The sequence below is a fragment of the Microtus oregoni genome, unplaced genomic scaffold (assembly GCF_018167655.1).
Source record: "Microtus oregoni isolate MIOR12 unplaced genomic scaffold, Mior012 000061F_ref0000440, whole genome shotgun sequence".
NCBI lineage: Eukaryota > Metazoa > Chordata > Mammalia > Rodentia > Cricetidae > Microtus > Microtus oregoni.
The window spans coordinates 10,823,161-10,840,859 of NW_024543871.1; the positions used below are offsets into that span (position 1 = coordinate 10,823,161).

The window sequence follows — 17,699 nt, forward strand, 5'->3', positions numbered from 1 at the left end:
AATTTTAACACTATATTTCCTCCAATTGATAGGTCATCTAGACAAAAACATAAACATGGAGACCTTAGAATGAAATGACATGTTACAACTAACAGATATCTACAAGATAGTCCACCTAAATAGCAAAGAATATGCATTCTACTTAATAACTTTGTCTTAGTTAGGGTTTCTATTCCTGTGAAGAGACATCATGACTATGGCAACTCTTATAAAGGAAAACATTTTATTGGGGTGACTCACAGTTCAGAGGTTCAGTCCATTATCATCATGGTGAGACATGGCTGTTTGTAGGCAAACATGGTGCTGGAGAAGTAGCAGAGCATCATATAGGACGTGGACTGAAGTACTGGATGTGGCTTGGGCATATATGAGACCTTAAAGCCCATCCCCACTATGCCAAACTTACTCTAACAAGACCATACCTATTCTAACAAAGTCACATGCCCTAATAGTAATAGTGCCACTTCCTATCAGCTTATGGGGGCCAATTACATACCAACTACCACAAAGGCATAGAAGCTTCTCTAAAATAGACCACATGTTGAGGTACAAAACAAGCTCACAAACACAGAACAACTGAAATAATCGTATGTATCCTAAAATGACAATAAAACCTAAAATGACAGCAAACAAAACTCGAGTAGGTATATAAACTCATAGAAATTAAACAACTTACTACGAATGATGAAAGGATCAAAGACGAAATAAAAAAAATCAAATTATTCCTGGAACTAAATGCAAATGAAAAATCCCTGGGACATATTGAAAATAGTCCTCAGAGGGAAGTTTCTGACTCCAAGTGACTATATTTAAACATCTGAAAGAGCACGAATAAATGACTTAATGAATCAAACCAAGAATTTTGAAAAACTAGTACAATCCAAACCCAAGCCCAGCTGTTGATAAGAAATTAAAAAAACCTCTATTATGTCTACATATGTATTGTGTTTGTGCACAACATGTTGTGTGTTTGTGTGTATGTTCATTAACAAAGATCATGTTTTTATATGTGTGGCATTTGTGTATATGCAGATGTATACACTGTATGTGCGTCTGTGTTAAAAATCTTTCATGTCTGCATATGTGTGGTGTTTGTGTGTTCGCAGATGAATATGTTCTCTCTCTGTGTGTGTTTACATGTGTAAGTAAGAGAAATACCTATCTAAGGTGTCTTTTTTCAGGTGCTGACCAGTTTTTTTTTTTTTTTTGAGATAGATTTACTGACCTGATATTTATCAGTTAGGCTAGACTGACTGGCCAGCAAGCTCCAGAGATTTGCCTGTCTCTGCCTTTCCAGGGCTGTAATTACAGGCACATACCATCACGTCAGGTTTTCTCATGGGTTCTAGGGACAGAACTGAGGCCTTTATACTTGCAAGGCTGACACTTTACCAACTGAACTATCTCTCTGGGTTACCTTTGATTTGCTAACTAAAATTTTATTTCAATCTGGCAACAAATATTTGCTATATATCATTTCCAGCTGCATTGTTGTGCCCCAATAGCAGAATGAAGATAGAGACACGATCATAAAGCTTGCAGAGGCTAAAACCTTTCCCATCTGGTCCTTTACAGAGAAAAGATTTGTTCGGCTTTGATTTAGTTTGTTCTAAACCGATTCTTCATCCCTGCACAGGAGATGCTGGGATTCTTGTATCTGTATAGCAGAACACTGAAGTAACTCTTCTCCTGGTCACCGTGTTACCACACTGCTTTATCTATCTCCCTACCCTATTTTGTTCCCACAGTCATGCTTAACTGCCAAGCACTGGGTTCCAATACCACAGTCGTGAGTCCTGGGTGCCTGTGTCCCAGAGACTTTTAATCATTACTGAAGTTATCTTTATCCTAAAAGGCTAGATTTCTGGCAGGTTATTTTCTTTGGTTTGATTGGATGTTCAGGCTTGTGCTCACTTGCCCCTATCCTTCAATTTCAAGAGCAGTAATGGCAGCCTCTCCCGCAATGACTTAACTGATTACAAGTCACAAAGTGCCCTCCCATTTGATCCTTAGACAAAGGCTTAGAAATTATGGGCACATTTACAGATGAAGGGACTAAGATCCAAAATTTAAGCAATTTGCTTAAAAGCACTAGCAATAGTGATGAAGCTGATGAGAACTCTGATGAGGACATCAACAGTCCTGATTGGTTAAGTGCTGATCACATGATCATAATCTGCCTAGAACTTTCTTCAATGTGCTTTAGCTAATTTGTGCAATAATTCTGTAAGCTATATTGTTACGTTATAGGCAAGAAAATCAGAAACTATAAAAATCAAGTTCTTTGTCCAAGGTCACAGAGAGTCAGCACGTAGGCATAAGATGCAAGTTCAGAGCGTTGTCATTTCTATAACAGTGCTAGTTACTCTTGGTTATCAGCCTAAACTGGATCTGGACTCAGCAGAAAGACAAAGCACAGAGAACACTTGTGAAGGATTTTCTTGATCAGGTTACTGGTGGGGAAACAGAGTCTAAACATAGGCTACTGCCAGAAGACAAAAAAAAAAAAGATGGAAGTAAAGAAGTTTTGACTTTGCCTACTTGTGATCCTTCTCCCCAGACAGTTCATGTACTCTGTTGCTGCCATGTTCATTTACTTATATAAGAACTCAGCTTACTTTGGCTTCTAATATGCATTGCAAACCAGAAACCCTCCGAAACTCCTTCAGGCCTTCAGCAGCAGATTATTGCTGCTGTCGCACCCAGGCTTAGTAACTGAACAACTAATGAGTTCCCAGGTCTAGGAACTCATGGAGTCTAGGGAAGCCTGGCTGGTACAGTACCAGATTGCATTATTAGGTTAGTAGGATGGTATTTTGAAATACTTCCTATAGTTCCCCTCTCGATCTCATTATTTTTTGAAAAAAAAACAACTCTGCTTGGTACTTATATTTTTTTTTGCCCATTTGGTCAGCTAGATCATACAGTATTTACTGTTTGTGGACCAAGTACTTACAGAGGGAAGTAAAGGACTATCTGGGTTTGAGAAACTTGGGATAATTTTGGGAAGGAGATCCAATGAAGCAGAATAAAGAAGGCTGATCCCTACAAAAGGACTAATCTAACCTGGGGAAATTGGGCATCTCTAGGGCAAGCACAAAGGCACAGACTTCTTGGGGCCTATGAAAGGATAGGCATGCTCCTCATCTTCTCAGAAGCCAATTCCAGAGAAAGAACTAATTAGGAATCCCCAGATAACCTTGAGGAATTAAAGAACCTTCTTTCCTAGTCAGATCTCTAAGATCAGTAGGTCCTGGAGGAAATTAGCTCCAGAGGTGATTATATGTCTCAGTTTGGCTCAGGAATGGTGGCTATATCTGGGATGACAGAAACGTGACTGAGAAAGAATTAAAAGCAACAATTAAGGGATGGGCATCATGGCCCCTTTCTTCTGTGAGTGACTAAAGACAGATTGACTAGGCACAAAGATATCTTGGGAAATTCTGGAGGATGGATAACTAACTCCAAGGAATAGATCATTATAAATCTCAGCTCAGCACCGAAGAAAACAGAATGAACTGAGTAGGCACAGGAATGTGGATATGAAGAAAATGATGAATTATTATGGATTGTGTATAGGAAACACACTTTAATACTAGCATCAGACTGTAAGGCTGTGAGTCTTGCTCAACAGTTCCACCCATTGTGCAACGTGTAAAATGAGCTTCCACTTTTGAGTTCCTGAGAACTTCTGCTAAGCAGCTGTTGGAAAGAAGCTCTATTTGCTTATCTGTGGCATCTTCAATATATATATATATATATATATATATATATATATATATATACATATACATATATATATATATTGTCAAATCATTTTTATTTTTTAAATTTATTTTTTTAAAGGAAAATAAACTTTTTTTTTCATTTTACTAACCATAGAAAAAAAATGTATACTCTCGCCAGAGGTTTATTAATCAAGACGGGTAATCTTAATAGGATTTACAGTCACCTAGGAGGTTCATCTTTTGGAGTGTTTATGAGGACTTTTCCAGAAAAGTTTAACTGAGGGGGAAAGTCATGCCCTGTATGTGGGTTGCACAATCCTATGGGTTGGGTTCCAAGACTGAATAGGAAGGAAAAGGCTGGATGAGCACTAGACTTCATCTCTCTGCGGCTGCAATGGGACAAGCGACGTCCAGTTTCTATCATCAAAGCTGGAGCATATTCCACCACCAGACCATCATGACCATGATGAGCTATGTCTTAAGTATTCAGGCCAAAATAAACTCTTTCTTCATTAAGTTGCTTTTGTTGTGTGCACAGCAATGAGAAAAGTATTTTATGTATTTATTTATATTTTGTCTTCTTTTCAGCTACTTAGAGAAAGGGCATGCAGTGAGTTATAAACTTACATAGTTCCCAGCGATGACAAAATAATAATTATCTTCTATCATTTTTGCTTAATACAAGTAAAATGTTATGACAGCCAGTCTTGGCGAGTATACGAGATCATTGAAAATATGCCCTGATTTAAATTAGTTCTGGTTCTTCAAACCTAAACATTCATTTTATACACATGAGTTGCTCAAAAGCTCTCATAATAATAGAGGGCTTTGATGAGTGAGTGGGAGATGGTCATTAACAAAATCTAAGGATATTAAAATAATCTAGCTGAAGCCATTTGCATCCTGATTTTCACCATTATGGGTTGTTATAGCATTTATGAACTATGAACTCAGGTTCCTTTTCCTCCTTAGTTCTTATCAGAATGTTTTCTCAAACTATGCATTTTCTGGACATACCGACCCCCTTCTTCTTAGGCTCTGTAATTTGCAATTTTCAGAAAACATGTATACTGCAAGCATGGATTAGGAGAAACCACGATTTGTAATGTCAGCATAGCATGAGGCTGTTTCTTTTGTGTTTTTCCTGAAAGTGCTTGCTGCTCTTACTCTAATAAGACCTTATTCTATCATACAGCACCATACATATTTTATGGGAAGGTTGCTCGGTAGAGTTCTTTGCTTTGTTATTTCACTAAGCAAAACCATAATGCACCTCAGACCAGTTGAAATTAGGCAGGAAGGTGACCTTCTTAATGTATTCTGTGGATACAGTGCTCCTAGAACACAATGCAATTTGACTTTCCATTATATTCTTCGGGAAAAACTGATAAAAAGGGAGACATGCTGAGAGCTGATCTTTAGATGGATCCCTTCTAAAGGCACCCTACTTTAATAGTCTTGCCAATCTCCCATTGACTGCAACCAGACAATCCTCCTGAGCACTTTCTGTGCTTAGTGAACCTAAAATTGGAGGCAGGCTCCCTGTATCATTAGCCCCACATAGAGTGCTTTTATGTGTCTTATGAGATAAAACTAGGTTATAGAGGCCAATCATAGCTCTGTTGTTTGGTTGGTCTACCATGTAAGGAGGGTTTAGCATGATTGGCCTTCTTTAGAATACCAGAACCTAACAGTGTGCACTGGATCCCTCCATTACCACCGTACCTTCTCTTCTTGCTCTGACCACCAGACAAGGACTTTGCCCAGCTTTAGGGTCCCCCATTTTCATGTAATCACAATAGACTTTGCTCACATAGCAGCTGTTAGGAATGTGTATGGTGAAATTTTGGAAAGCCTTCATCTAAGAGCAGATTAAATTGGAAGCCACAAGTTACCTTTTTTGGAGTATTGTGCAGGCCTTGCATCATTCTGTGCTTCCGTTATCCCATCTGCAGATTACCGTTAACCTGCAGACCCATACGCCATTTGTGAACGCTGAATGTGCTAATATATGAAAGTATTTAACATATTGAAATTAGCTAGTCTCAATAAAAGTGAGGTATATGCTTAGAAGGTTTATCACAAAATAAGGATGTTGATTCTCAACATGCAATGGTATCAATGTTTTTCTTTTCTTTCTGATATGTCAAAAAGCCATCCTTAAAAATTATACACAGTTGTGACTTTTAAAAGTCAAGGTGATTTGGTCCACTGTTTTATGGTAGGCATGTATGTGTTTTTCCTTTTAAGCATTCTTATTAGAATTTTTAGACTAACCTTTAAAAGTTCTCCTTTTAAGCATTCTTATTAGAATTATTAGACTAACCTTCCTATTCTTAAAACAAAATTTGGACACAGGAGACAGTGTGCTAGCTAGACACAACTTGACACAAACTGAAGTCATCTGAGAGGAGGGAGCCTCCGTAAGATCTAGTTGAAAGACATTTTCTTTTCTTCTTCTCTTTCAAATCTGTTCTTTTCTCATACAATACATCCTGGCCACAACTTCCTCTCCCTCTACTCATCCCAGTTCTCCCCCCACCTCCCCTTTCCTTTAGATCCACTTCTCCCATCTCCTTCCAGAAAGAACAGGCCTCCCAGGGATATCAACCAAACATGGCTTAACAAATTACAAGACTAGGCAAAGATCCTCATATTAAGGTTGAATGAGGCAACTCAGTGGGAGTAAAAGGGTCCCGAGAACAGGCAAAAGAATCAGAGACATCTTCCACTCCCATTGTCAGGAGTCAGAGTGGTAGAGTGGAAAATGCCTGTAAGGCATTTTCTTAATTAGATGCTGATTGGGGAGGACTCAGCCCACTGTGAACAGTTCCATTCTTGGACTTTTGTTCCTGGACTTTATAAGAAATCTGACTGAAAAAAGCCATTGTGGGCAAGCCAGTAAGAAACATTCCTACATGGTGCCTGCATCAGTTCCTGCTTCCATGATCCTGCCCTGTTTGAGTTTCTGTCTTAACTTACTTCGGTGATGAACTAGGAATCTTTTACACACCCCCAAGTTGCTTTTGGTCATGGTGTTTCATCCCAGCAACACTAACCCTAACAAAGACAGATGGTGCATTCATATTATTGCTCAACCTAAACAGTCAATAGAATAATGTTTTGGTCTCACATGAACTGAAGTAATAGTCAATAATTCATCATTGACTCTTTTCCTCACTTCACTAAGATTTATTTGATGCATAAACACACACACACACATTTTTTTCCCATCCCTTCACTTTTCAGCTCAGCCTGTGGATAAGGAACTGATATGACTTTATTTGTAGATAGAATCTTGGTAGATCATGTTTTCTTAACCACCCTGTCTTTTGACTGGAGAACGGAAACTGTTTGCATGTACACTAGTATACTAATCACTGATTGGCAAGGACTTATTGCTAGTCTGTTCACTGGTTTCAGACTCTTTCATTGTTCCTTTGTTCCTTTCTTCCTGTTTCTGACATTGCTTTTGACTTATTGATACTTTTTTTTATTTTATTTTTTTAACTTTTTTTTTATTGAGAAAAGGAGAAAAAAAACAAATTTCCTCCCCCTCCCAGCCTCCCATTTCCCTCCCCCTCCTCCCACCCTTCTCCCCCTCCTCCCACCCTTCTCCCCCTCCTCCCACCCTTCTCCCCCTCCCCCCACTCCTCTCCCCCTCCCTCTCCAGCCCAAAGAGCAGTCAGGGTTCCCTGCCCTGTGGTAAGTCCAAGGTCCTCCCCCCTCCGTCCATTTCTAGGAAGGTGAACATCAAACTGGCTGGGCTCCCACAAGGCCAGCACATTACGTAGGTTCAAAACCCCTTGACATTGTCCTTGGCTTCTCATCAGCCCTCATTGTTCGCCATGCTCAGAGGTCATGCTCAACCTCCTTAGCAATCAGGGAAATGCAAATCAAAACAACTTTGAGATATCATCTTATACCTGTCAGAATGGCTAAAATAAAAAACTCCAATGATAGCCTTTGCTGGAGAGGCTGTGGAGGAAGGGGAACCCTCATCCATTGCTGGTGGGAATGCAATCTTGTGCAACCACTTTGGAAATCGGTGTTTCGGTTTCTCAGGAAATTCGGGATCAACTTACCCCTGGACCCAGCAATACCACTCCTGGGAATATACCCATGAGATGCCCTATCATATGACAAAAGGATTTGTTCAACTATGTTCATAGCAGTATTATTTGTAATAGCCAGAACCTGGAAACAACCTAGATACCCTTCAATGGAAGAATGGATGAAGAAAGTATGGAATATCTACACATTAGAGTACTATGCTGCGGTAAAAAACAATGACTTCTCAAATTTATTGATACTTTTCGATAGTGTGGTTTTATTTCTATTCATTTATCCTTTCTATGTCTGCTAGAAGCTTTTCTTCTGCTGTTGTCATAAGGTTTGCAAAACATATTTTACAATTATAATAGTTTATTTCAAACAGATACTTGACTTCAACCTCATAGAAAATTTCCAAACATTTACTTTTCTCAGTACGCACAATTTTCTGCTACTTATATCAAACTTTTTCTTTTGTTATGTAATCCATTAGCAAATTATTATGGATATACTTGCTGGGATTAAAGGCATGTGCTACCATGCATAGCTTAATGCTGTTAATTTTGATTAGCTATTTTTTTGTATTTTAAATTTTATAGTTAAAAGCTATTTACACACAATCATCACAGTGTATTTTAAATGAGAATTTAATTAGGTTTTTTTTATCTTTACTTGTACAGTTTCTACTTTCACATATTTTCATGAAGTTTAACTGAGAATCCTTTTATGTAAAGCCTTAAGACAGGTCTGGAGGGAAGGAACTCCCTTCCTTAGCTTTTGTTTATCTACGAATAGCTTTTTTGAAGAAGAGCTTTGATGGGTATAGTATTCCTGGTTGACAGTTTTTCTTTTAGCACGCACAATACAGTGTCCATTCCCTATGGGCCTGCAAGGTGCCTAACGACCAACTTACTAGTGCGACCATTGATATTCCCTTGGATATCACCAACTATTCTTGTCCTTTGGCTTTCAGACTTCTTTGCATTTGTACTTTGGTATTCTGACTCTGTGTATCTCAGAGTGGGCTTCTTGGGGTGACCTTGCTTGGCATTCTGTGAGCAGCAGAAATGTCTATGTCCTTCCAAAGATTTGGAAATATTCACATTCACTAAATACTTTATCAACTAAATATTTTTTATCATCTGGGTTGAATTTATGATATGTTATAGGTTCCATATGCTTCCTTTACCCACTTTCCTTTTCTTATTGTTCTCTTAACTGGCTAATTTGATTTTTTTTTTTTTTGGTTTTTCGAGACAGGGTTTCTCTGTGGTTTTGGAGCCTGTCCTGGAACTAGCTCTTGTAGACCAGGCTGGTCTCGAACTCATAGAGATCCGCCTGCCTCTGCCTCCCGAGTGCTGGGATTAAAGGCGTGCGCCACCACCGCCCGGCAACTGGCTAATTTGAAATAACATGTTTTCAAGTTTGCTTGTTCTTCTGCATAGCTGTGTTATTATGTTGCCTCCCACCCCAAAATTTCTGTTTCAGTGTGTCATTCCTTGTTTTTCTTTTTAAGTCAGGGTCTAATGTATCCCTGATTGGCCTCAAACCTAATATAAAACTGAGGCTTGTTTAGAATTCCTGGTACTCCCGTACCCACCTCTTAAATTCTGGGGTTACAGGTGTGTGCTGCCATGCTCACTTGTTTCATGCTTTTTGATAAAATATTTGTATATTAAACTTCCAATTTTGTTCTTGGATCATTTTCCCGGTGTCGTTTAGTTGTTTGTTTATGATTGCTTGCATCTCATTAAGATCCTGCAAGATGACTATTTTGAATTTATTTTCATGCAGTCCATAGAATTCCATTTCCTGAGGGGTTGCTATGGAGAGCTTCATTAGTTTTCTTTGATGGTGAATGTTTGCCTGATTCTTTATGATTCTTATAGCCTTGAGTTGGTGTCTGTGCATTTGAATGAGCAAATACATCTAATTTTTAGATCATCTTCGGTAAGTAAATCCTTTTCTTGTTGGTTCTGCAGGCTAGCTGGATTTCCTCTAAGATGACAGTGGCCCCAAAACCATACCATTTGGCTGCTTCAGGATCTTCAGTGTGATCCACAGCAGTCCTGTTCTTAGGGTCTTTGGACAGTTGGGGTCCCATCTAGACCCAGATTGAATTTATTGTCTCCAGGATCTTGATCAGTTGGGCTGACATTTAAAAAGGGTCATTCATAGCTGAATTTTCACATGATAGGCCCTGTATAAGGTATCCTACTAGGTTCGTGGGATGGTTCTTACAAGGTCACTGGACAGATCCTCAGATGAAAAGAAAGGACCCAAACTATTCTGAGAGAGGCTGAGATTGAATCAGAGGATTACTTTTTAACTCTCAGCTCAGACTGAGATCCTCAAGTTAGCTTCTGGAGACATAGAAGGACATGTTATTTATGAGGCCACTGGGTAAGTAGAGCTGCTCCTGGAGCATAGTTAGGAGTGTCAAGAGAATTCATGGGGACACAGTTTATCAGGTTTACCTCTCATGATATGCATTCTTTTGTCTACACTTGATCGTCCCTGTGCAGGCAGAGCTTAATTTGGGGATTGGTTAAAATAGGATAAAAATAAGTCAGGGATTATCTCAGAATTGTCATCTGGGACTGAGGTCAGCAGGGCTGGGATCCAAGGCATGTATAGACATAACTACCAAGTACCCTGAAAAATGGTGTGAATGGAAGGACCAAGCTCAAACAGACAGAACTCTAGCAAAGTCCATAGAACATATGCATTTCCAGATTTATGATATCTAACTATATAGGCATGAGTACATCTATTTTTTTTTAAAAAAATCTTCCTCTTCAATCCTGAGCTCTACTATAGTTTTATAAACCCTATCTGTATCCCGAAGTTCCCATAAAAGTACTTCAGGTTGGGGATGATGACTTCAGATGGAAAACCACAAGACCTCTTATCCAGCCACTTCACTAAGTCCTGGCTAGGGAAATATCATTATTATTCCTTTCATTACAATTACTTTTCTTACTAAATTAACCCTATTGCATTTGGGATTTATTTTCAATCCCAGGGCAATAGTTTAGAAATAGTGAATGTCTCAGAGACCCAAGTCGCCTTCTGTAGCTAAATGGTCATGTCTATACACCAGTAGGAATAGTAAACATAACAAATGAAATAAGCTGACGAAGGAATAGTTGGCTTCCTTTTTACAGAGGCTGGTACAAGCAAAGATATGTACCCTATTCAGCCTTTTGTCTTATTCTGAGACTGGAATTTCTCCTGTTCTACAGCTGTGTTAGAGAACTGAGTTGCTCTGTGTTTGGCTTTTCGGTGCTACCTTCTGGTATTCCAGATGGGGAAGGAAGAGGGAAAGGATTTTCCAAGTCCGATGCCTAGGTTTTAAAACTGGGATTGAAGTCCAGGGTCATGATATATTGTAATAGATGAAGAAATTTTGTGTAGATTTTCCTGGCTGGAGGGAGAATTCTATGCCATTTTCAGCCTCTAAAATGGATCTTTAATCCCAAAAGACTAGTGATGAGGTCTGAGATAAGAGAGTAGTTTTCCAACACTGCCTTGAAGGGGCAACTTTTGAGGTTGTGCCTCAGGACAGCCTCCTGGGTGATAAATTTGTCTGTATCTGCAGGTTGGAAAAAGAAGTATTAATTGAAAGGTTTGAGGTTTTCAGGAACAAAGGGAAGTGATTTTTACAACCATTTATCCATGCACGAATCTTCCCTTTTACTCAGTGTTGACGGCTACTCTTTACCCCCAGAACTCCATTCTTGAACCTGACCTTTTATCATCTCCATGAATCTTTTCTACCCTCTTGCAGGTACATATACAATCCAACCAATTTGAAGTCTCTACCAGGAGGGCAAGGATCATGTCTTCTGTATCTCTACATGTTCAGTGTTTTACATGGTGTACATAGTCAGCGCTCAATAACTGTTGAAGTCCAACAAACATAATTGGCTTGGCCTTCTTTGGGAGAATGAGGCCTGAGTCACAACACTTCTATGAACAATTACAGAATGTACTGTTTAAAAAATGTAGGAGATGTTTTAAAGTTGTTTTTATTTGTGAAGAGTCAAAGAAAATGACCTTTGGGTACCACTTCTTTAAGGAGGGATATGGTAACTTGTAGAGGGCATAGATTCCTCAACGATTTGTCTCCTCGGTGACTATAAAGTATAAGTTACTGTTAACAGCTTAGAAAACTATAAAACGAATGGCACTCATCTAATTTCAGTGCAGCAATTATAGCACTTCTTGAGATGGCATGAAAAAAAAGAAATGTGGTTACTATAGCAGTAAATTAGTCTCCAAGAAACTCGTTCATTTTCTTAGGAAAAAATAATAAATGTCTATAATAGTGTAGCCAAATGATAATGAAAATAATCCACAAAGAGAAGAATCTATCTGAAAACCAAAAAAAAAAAAAAATCCATAAGTAACTACTGCAATGGGGGGTGGGGATAAAGAAACAGGACTAAACCACTTAGACAAGCAAATAGATGCCAATATTTAAGGAGAGAATTTTATAGTGTTATTAAAATGATGAGTGTTTTTCTGAATTTCCTTAGTGGCTAAGAAAATGGGATATTTTATTAAACAGAAGGGGAATTTATCTTGTGTAAGATACAGACATTAAACCACATACTGGCTGAGGAGACCAGTAAAAAGGGGATTATTTTTTAAGAGCTAAACTTTTAGGTCAGTACACATTATGGCAGACGGATGACTAAACTTACAGCAAGGCACAGGAAAGTTTTGTAATGCATGAACACTTTCATTATTGGAAAATCCACTATTTCAAATTTTTGGTTTAATGAGTTTTCAGATATAAGATGGCACTGTGTCATCATACTTGAATTATTTTGCTAAAATAAAGTTTCCCAATACTTCTATAAAGATAAATTTATCGTCTGATGATTAAAAGGCAGCATTTTTAGGATCACATTTTTACTGTTTCAATTTTATTCAGATTCCCTGGCTTTTTAGCCACTAGAAGAATTCCTTTCAAATGATCTTTCTTTGATGTGTTCAATGTTGGGGCTTGTCTGTCTTAATTAACAACTTTAATTGAAATCATTACTCATAGTACTCTAGACTGCAAGTACACTAATAGGCTCAGGTTTATTTCATTGATCCCTGAATTACCATTACCTGGATCTCTGTATTATATAGATCACAAGCATGGCTTTCAAATACTTCATAAATGAGTGAAAATTGTTTAATGGGCATGTATTCAATAGCTGCTATTCAAATATTTGCAGAATTTTGAGTTGAAGAACCTGGGGGGAACCACATAAGTCTGTAATTTTCAAAGGGTGCTTTTAAAAAAAACCCATCAAATACACTGTCAAACACAGATCACGAGCCAAGCATTGCACAGGGACTAAGGTATTTTTTTTTTCTCTCATGGAACTTGTAGTTCAGGTCAAACGCCCTTCCACATTATAATAGCTTCTCTCTCACATATCCATGGCATACCTGCAAATGAATACATGCACTACATTATCAAATGAGATTTAAGTGAATGGGAAACCCATAAGTTCCAAAGAGGAGGGAAAATGGACTCTGATAACTTCCATCCACCTGCTCAACGTCTCTGCCTCTACTTCCTCAGTTTTTATGAAAAAAAAAATGGTAAAGAACAGAACAGCTGTGATGCTATCTGGTATTTGCTTGTCTTCTGTGAGTTTGTGTTTTCTCCTCAAGTAGACATGGAAGGCACACATGGTTCTCAGTTCAGTGTACTGAAAACACCATCTCCTTATCAAACGTGTGAGAGAAATTACAACTGCATTATGGAAAAATGTCTTTGTATGTTATTTAGGGCTTCAGTCTAAATTAGCTTAACCAAAGAAATGAAATCCAATCAGGTTATGCTATAAGAGTAGACAATATTTTCTGTGGAAGGTCTGATCGAAAGCACTTTAGACTTGCTGTGCCACATGATGCCCGCTCATCTCAGCCAGGGAGAAAGCATCCTTAGATAATATGGAAATGAACGAGTGTGGCCGCTTTTACAGTAAAACTATATTTACAGACTCAGAAATTTGAATTTCATATGATTTCCATGTGCCATAAAGCATTCTTCACTTTTCTTTATTCCAACATCATAAAATGTTTCATTTTGAAGGAAAAAAAAGCACACTGCTATCTCACAGGTTTTGTGAAATTATGAAGGAGCCCGAATTTGGACTTGGAGCCATTGCCTGCCATCTTGTCTTTTTAATTGGTCCATTTATTCTTTTTTTTTTAATAATTTTTTTATTAAGAAAAGAACAAAAAAAAAACATAAACAAAAAACAAGTTTCCACCTCCTCCCAGCCTCCCATTTCCCTCCCCCTCCTCCCACCCTTCTACCCCTCCCCCCACTCCTCTCCCCCTCCCTCTCCAGTCCACAGAGCAGTCCAGGTTCCCTGCCCTGTGGTAAGTCCTAGGTCCTCCCCCCTCCGTCCATATCTAGGAAGGTGAACATCCAAACTGGCTAGGCTTCCACAAAGCCAGCACATTAAGTAGGATCAAAACCCCGTGCCATTGTCCTTGGCGTCTCATCAGCCCTCATTGTTCGCCATGTTCAGAGAGTCTGGTTTTATCCCATGCTTTTTCGGTCACAGTCCAGTTGGCCTTGGTGAGCTCCCAGTAGATCAGCTCCACTGTCTCAGTGGGTGGGTGCACGCCTCGTGGTCCCGACTTCTTTGCTCATGTTCTCCCTCCTTCTGCTCCTCATTGGGACCTTGGGAGCTCAGTCCAGTGCTCCAGTGTGGGTCTCTGTCTCTGTCTCCATCCATCACCAGATGAAGGTTCTATGATGATATGCAAGATATTCGTCAGTATTGCTCTCGGATAGGGTCATTTCAGGTTCCCAATCCTCAGCTACCCAAGGAACTAACTGGGAACCTCATGTTGGGCACTTGGGAGCCCCTCTAGGGTCAAATCTCTTGCTCACCCTAAAGTGGTTCCCTTAACTAAGAATTGTGGTTCCGTGCTCCCCTATCCACCTTTCCTTTATCCCAATTCTCCTGATTCCCCAAATCGCCCCTCCTTCCCTTATACCTTTTCTCTCCCCATCTCCCCTTACCCCCATCCCACCCCACCCCCAAGATCCTAATTTTCTCCCCGGCAATTGGGTCTACTTACCTTAGCCAAGAGGATAACTATATGTTTTTCCTTGGGTTCACCTTCTTACTTAGCTTCTTTAGGATCACCTATTGTAGACTCCGTGGCCCTAATTTATGGCTAGAAACCAATTATGAGCGAGTACATCCCATGTTCATCTTTTTGGGTCTGGGACACCTCACTCAGGATAGTGTTTTCTATTTCCATCCATTTGCCTGCAAAATTCGAGAAGTCATTGTTTTTTACCGCAGCGTAGTACTCTAGCGTGTATATATTCCATACTTTCTTCATCCATTCTTCCATTGAAGGGCATCTAGGTTGTTTCCAGGTTCTGGCTATTACAAATAATACTGCTATGAACATAGTTGAACAAATGCCTTTGTCATATGATAGAGCACCTCTTGGGTATATTCCCAGGAGTGGTATTGCTGGGTCCAGGGGTAAGTTGATCCCGAATTTCCTGAGAAACCGAAACACTGACTTCCACAGTGGTTGCACAAGATGGCATTCCCACCAGCAATGGATGAGGGTACCCGTTCCTCCACAGCCTCTCCAGCAAAGGTTATCCTTGGTGTTTTTGACTTTAGCCATTCTGACAGGTGTAAGATGATATCTCAAAGTTGTTTTGATTTGCATTTCCCTGATTGCTAAGGAAGTTGAGCACGACTTTAAGTGTCTTTTGGCCATTTGAACTTCCTCTGCTGAGAATTCTCTGTTCAGTTCAGTGCCCCATTTTTTAATTGGGTTAATTAGCATTTTAAAGTCTAGTTTCTTGAGTTCTTTATATATTTTGGAGATCAGACCTTTGTCTGTTGTGGGGTTGGTGAAGTCCATTTATTCTTTTACATATAAAGTCAAGTAAAGTTTATAGTTATGTTATTTTACCTGGACAGTGCATTAAACGAGGAGGAAAGCAAACAACTTTCGGGGGGGGGGGGTAAAAAGAAATGTTTCTAAATGCCCCAGGTAAGATTGCTAGAAAGTGATCACACTTTTAAACAGCTTTTTCTCCATCTTTATCCTGCAGCCAGCAATCCAGGCAGAGATATATTATTTCTTCTACCCTTCCACAAGCACAAGAATCAATAGGACTAATCACACAGGTATGTACCCAGAGGAAAACAAAATGGGACTTCTGCCATTAGACATCAAGATAGCCCCCCAGGACACAAGCTGATAGAACGCTCAGCTGGATGAGACATGTCCCCTCTGACACCCACCACACACATCCCAAGATATAAGTGATCTGAAATGGCCTCAACCCAGAGGTTCTAAAAATAGCATTTCCGTAGTTCTGCCTTTCTGGTCCACAGAAAGATCTGAACCATTCATTCTCAGGGCAGGTTCCTGATACAGGTGAATGTGACCTACATTTCAGTGTTTGTCCCCATGGAAGAATGTTCTTTGGAGATCCGGATACTTTCTGAGTACAGGTATGAACTAGCCATCTGGTTGAAGGCTGTCATTATATTTGTCCCAGACTCATGAGGAATGATTTAGTCTGTTGAGGCTACTATAAACAATATTTTAGACAATGTAAATTATAAATAATAGAACTTTGTTGCTTATGGGTCTGTAGCTCCTGAAGTCTAGAACGAAGGTAACAGCATATTTATAATTTGGTAAAGGCTTCATCCTTAAATATAGCACCTTTTGGCATTCTCATATGGCAGAAGCAACCTGACAAACTTTCATAACGGTATATGTGAAGGAAAGTTCCTACAAAGAAGCCCCCCACCACTCTTCCCCAGCAAGTGGACTTTCTGCAAGGCTGATTGGCTGATTAGAACATTAATAGCTGTGGAAAGGTTGGGAAATTGCAGATCTAGAGCCAAATAACAATTTATCTTAGTCTATCTTTAACCTACTAAATAGCTATTTCTTGTCTATCTCTGTGTCAGACCTAACGTTTTGTAACTAACAGATAAAAATCTTTGGAATGTACTAACTTAATAGAGCACTAGCTTCTATCAACCGGAAGCTAAGAGAGTCATCAGATAGTATCTGAGGCCACTAACAGAGGTTTCCCCATTGTGTTATTACTGCGTCTCTGATGTTTCCATCAATGTACTTGCCTTGATTTATGACTTTCTTTGTTCTATTGGCACAAAAACTTCATGAAAGTACTTCCACAATGGAGCATGGAATTTAAGGTGATGTAAAATCTGTGTTCCTGGGCCATGACCGAGTGATATGTGTCAATTTGGCTCCAGAATAAACTGTTACCCCTTTGAGGTGAAAGTTGTGCTTTTCCAATAAATGTATTACAATAGATATTAGGCTGCAAAATATTAATTTGGATCTGCGGAGGGCATAAACATCCAGATCATGGCAAAAACCAAGTGTTTGGGAACTGTCAGAATTTTCTTAGCATGTGGACTTTTTTTTTGCTCACGCTAAGACTGGGAGAGTTGGTCACTCTAAAATGACCACCTCCACTTTTCTATTTCTCTGTCTTATTACCCATTTCCAAATTCTTCCAAGGTCACTTAACCATCCATGCCTTCATTGTGAAGCAGAAACAAAATTCGAGATCAAAAAGTTTCTTCCAAAATTTTTCAAAACACATAATACTCTTCTTAAATGTAGAGGTTTTTTTTTTTCTGAATGAGCATGCATGTTGGAAGATCTTTTCTTTGGTTTAAAGTGTTGTGATAGCTTTAGCAACTTAGTGGACTTTAAAGCAGATTCTTGACTAGTATTTGGAAGGTCATATAAAATGTGGTTTCTGGTGCCCAATTAAAAATGTCACATAATAAACATAATAATCTTTGTCTGCAATAAAACTAAAATAATAAAATATCATATTTCTTTACATCTTGGCTTTGACCT

At 39.1% G+C, this 17,699-nt stretch overlaps 1 protein-coding gene across 1 annotated transcript in view; it reads right to left on the reverse strand.

Annotated features, from left to right (window-relative positions):
* Window positions 1-17,699, reverse strand: part of Frmpd4 (FERM and PDZ domain containing 4) — a 251,040-nt gene that overhangs the window by 113,570 nt on the left and 119,771 nt on the right.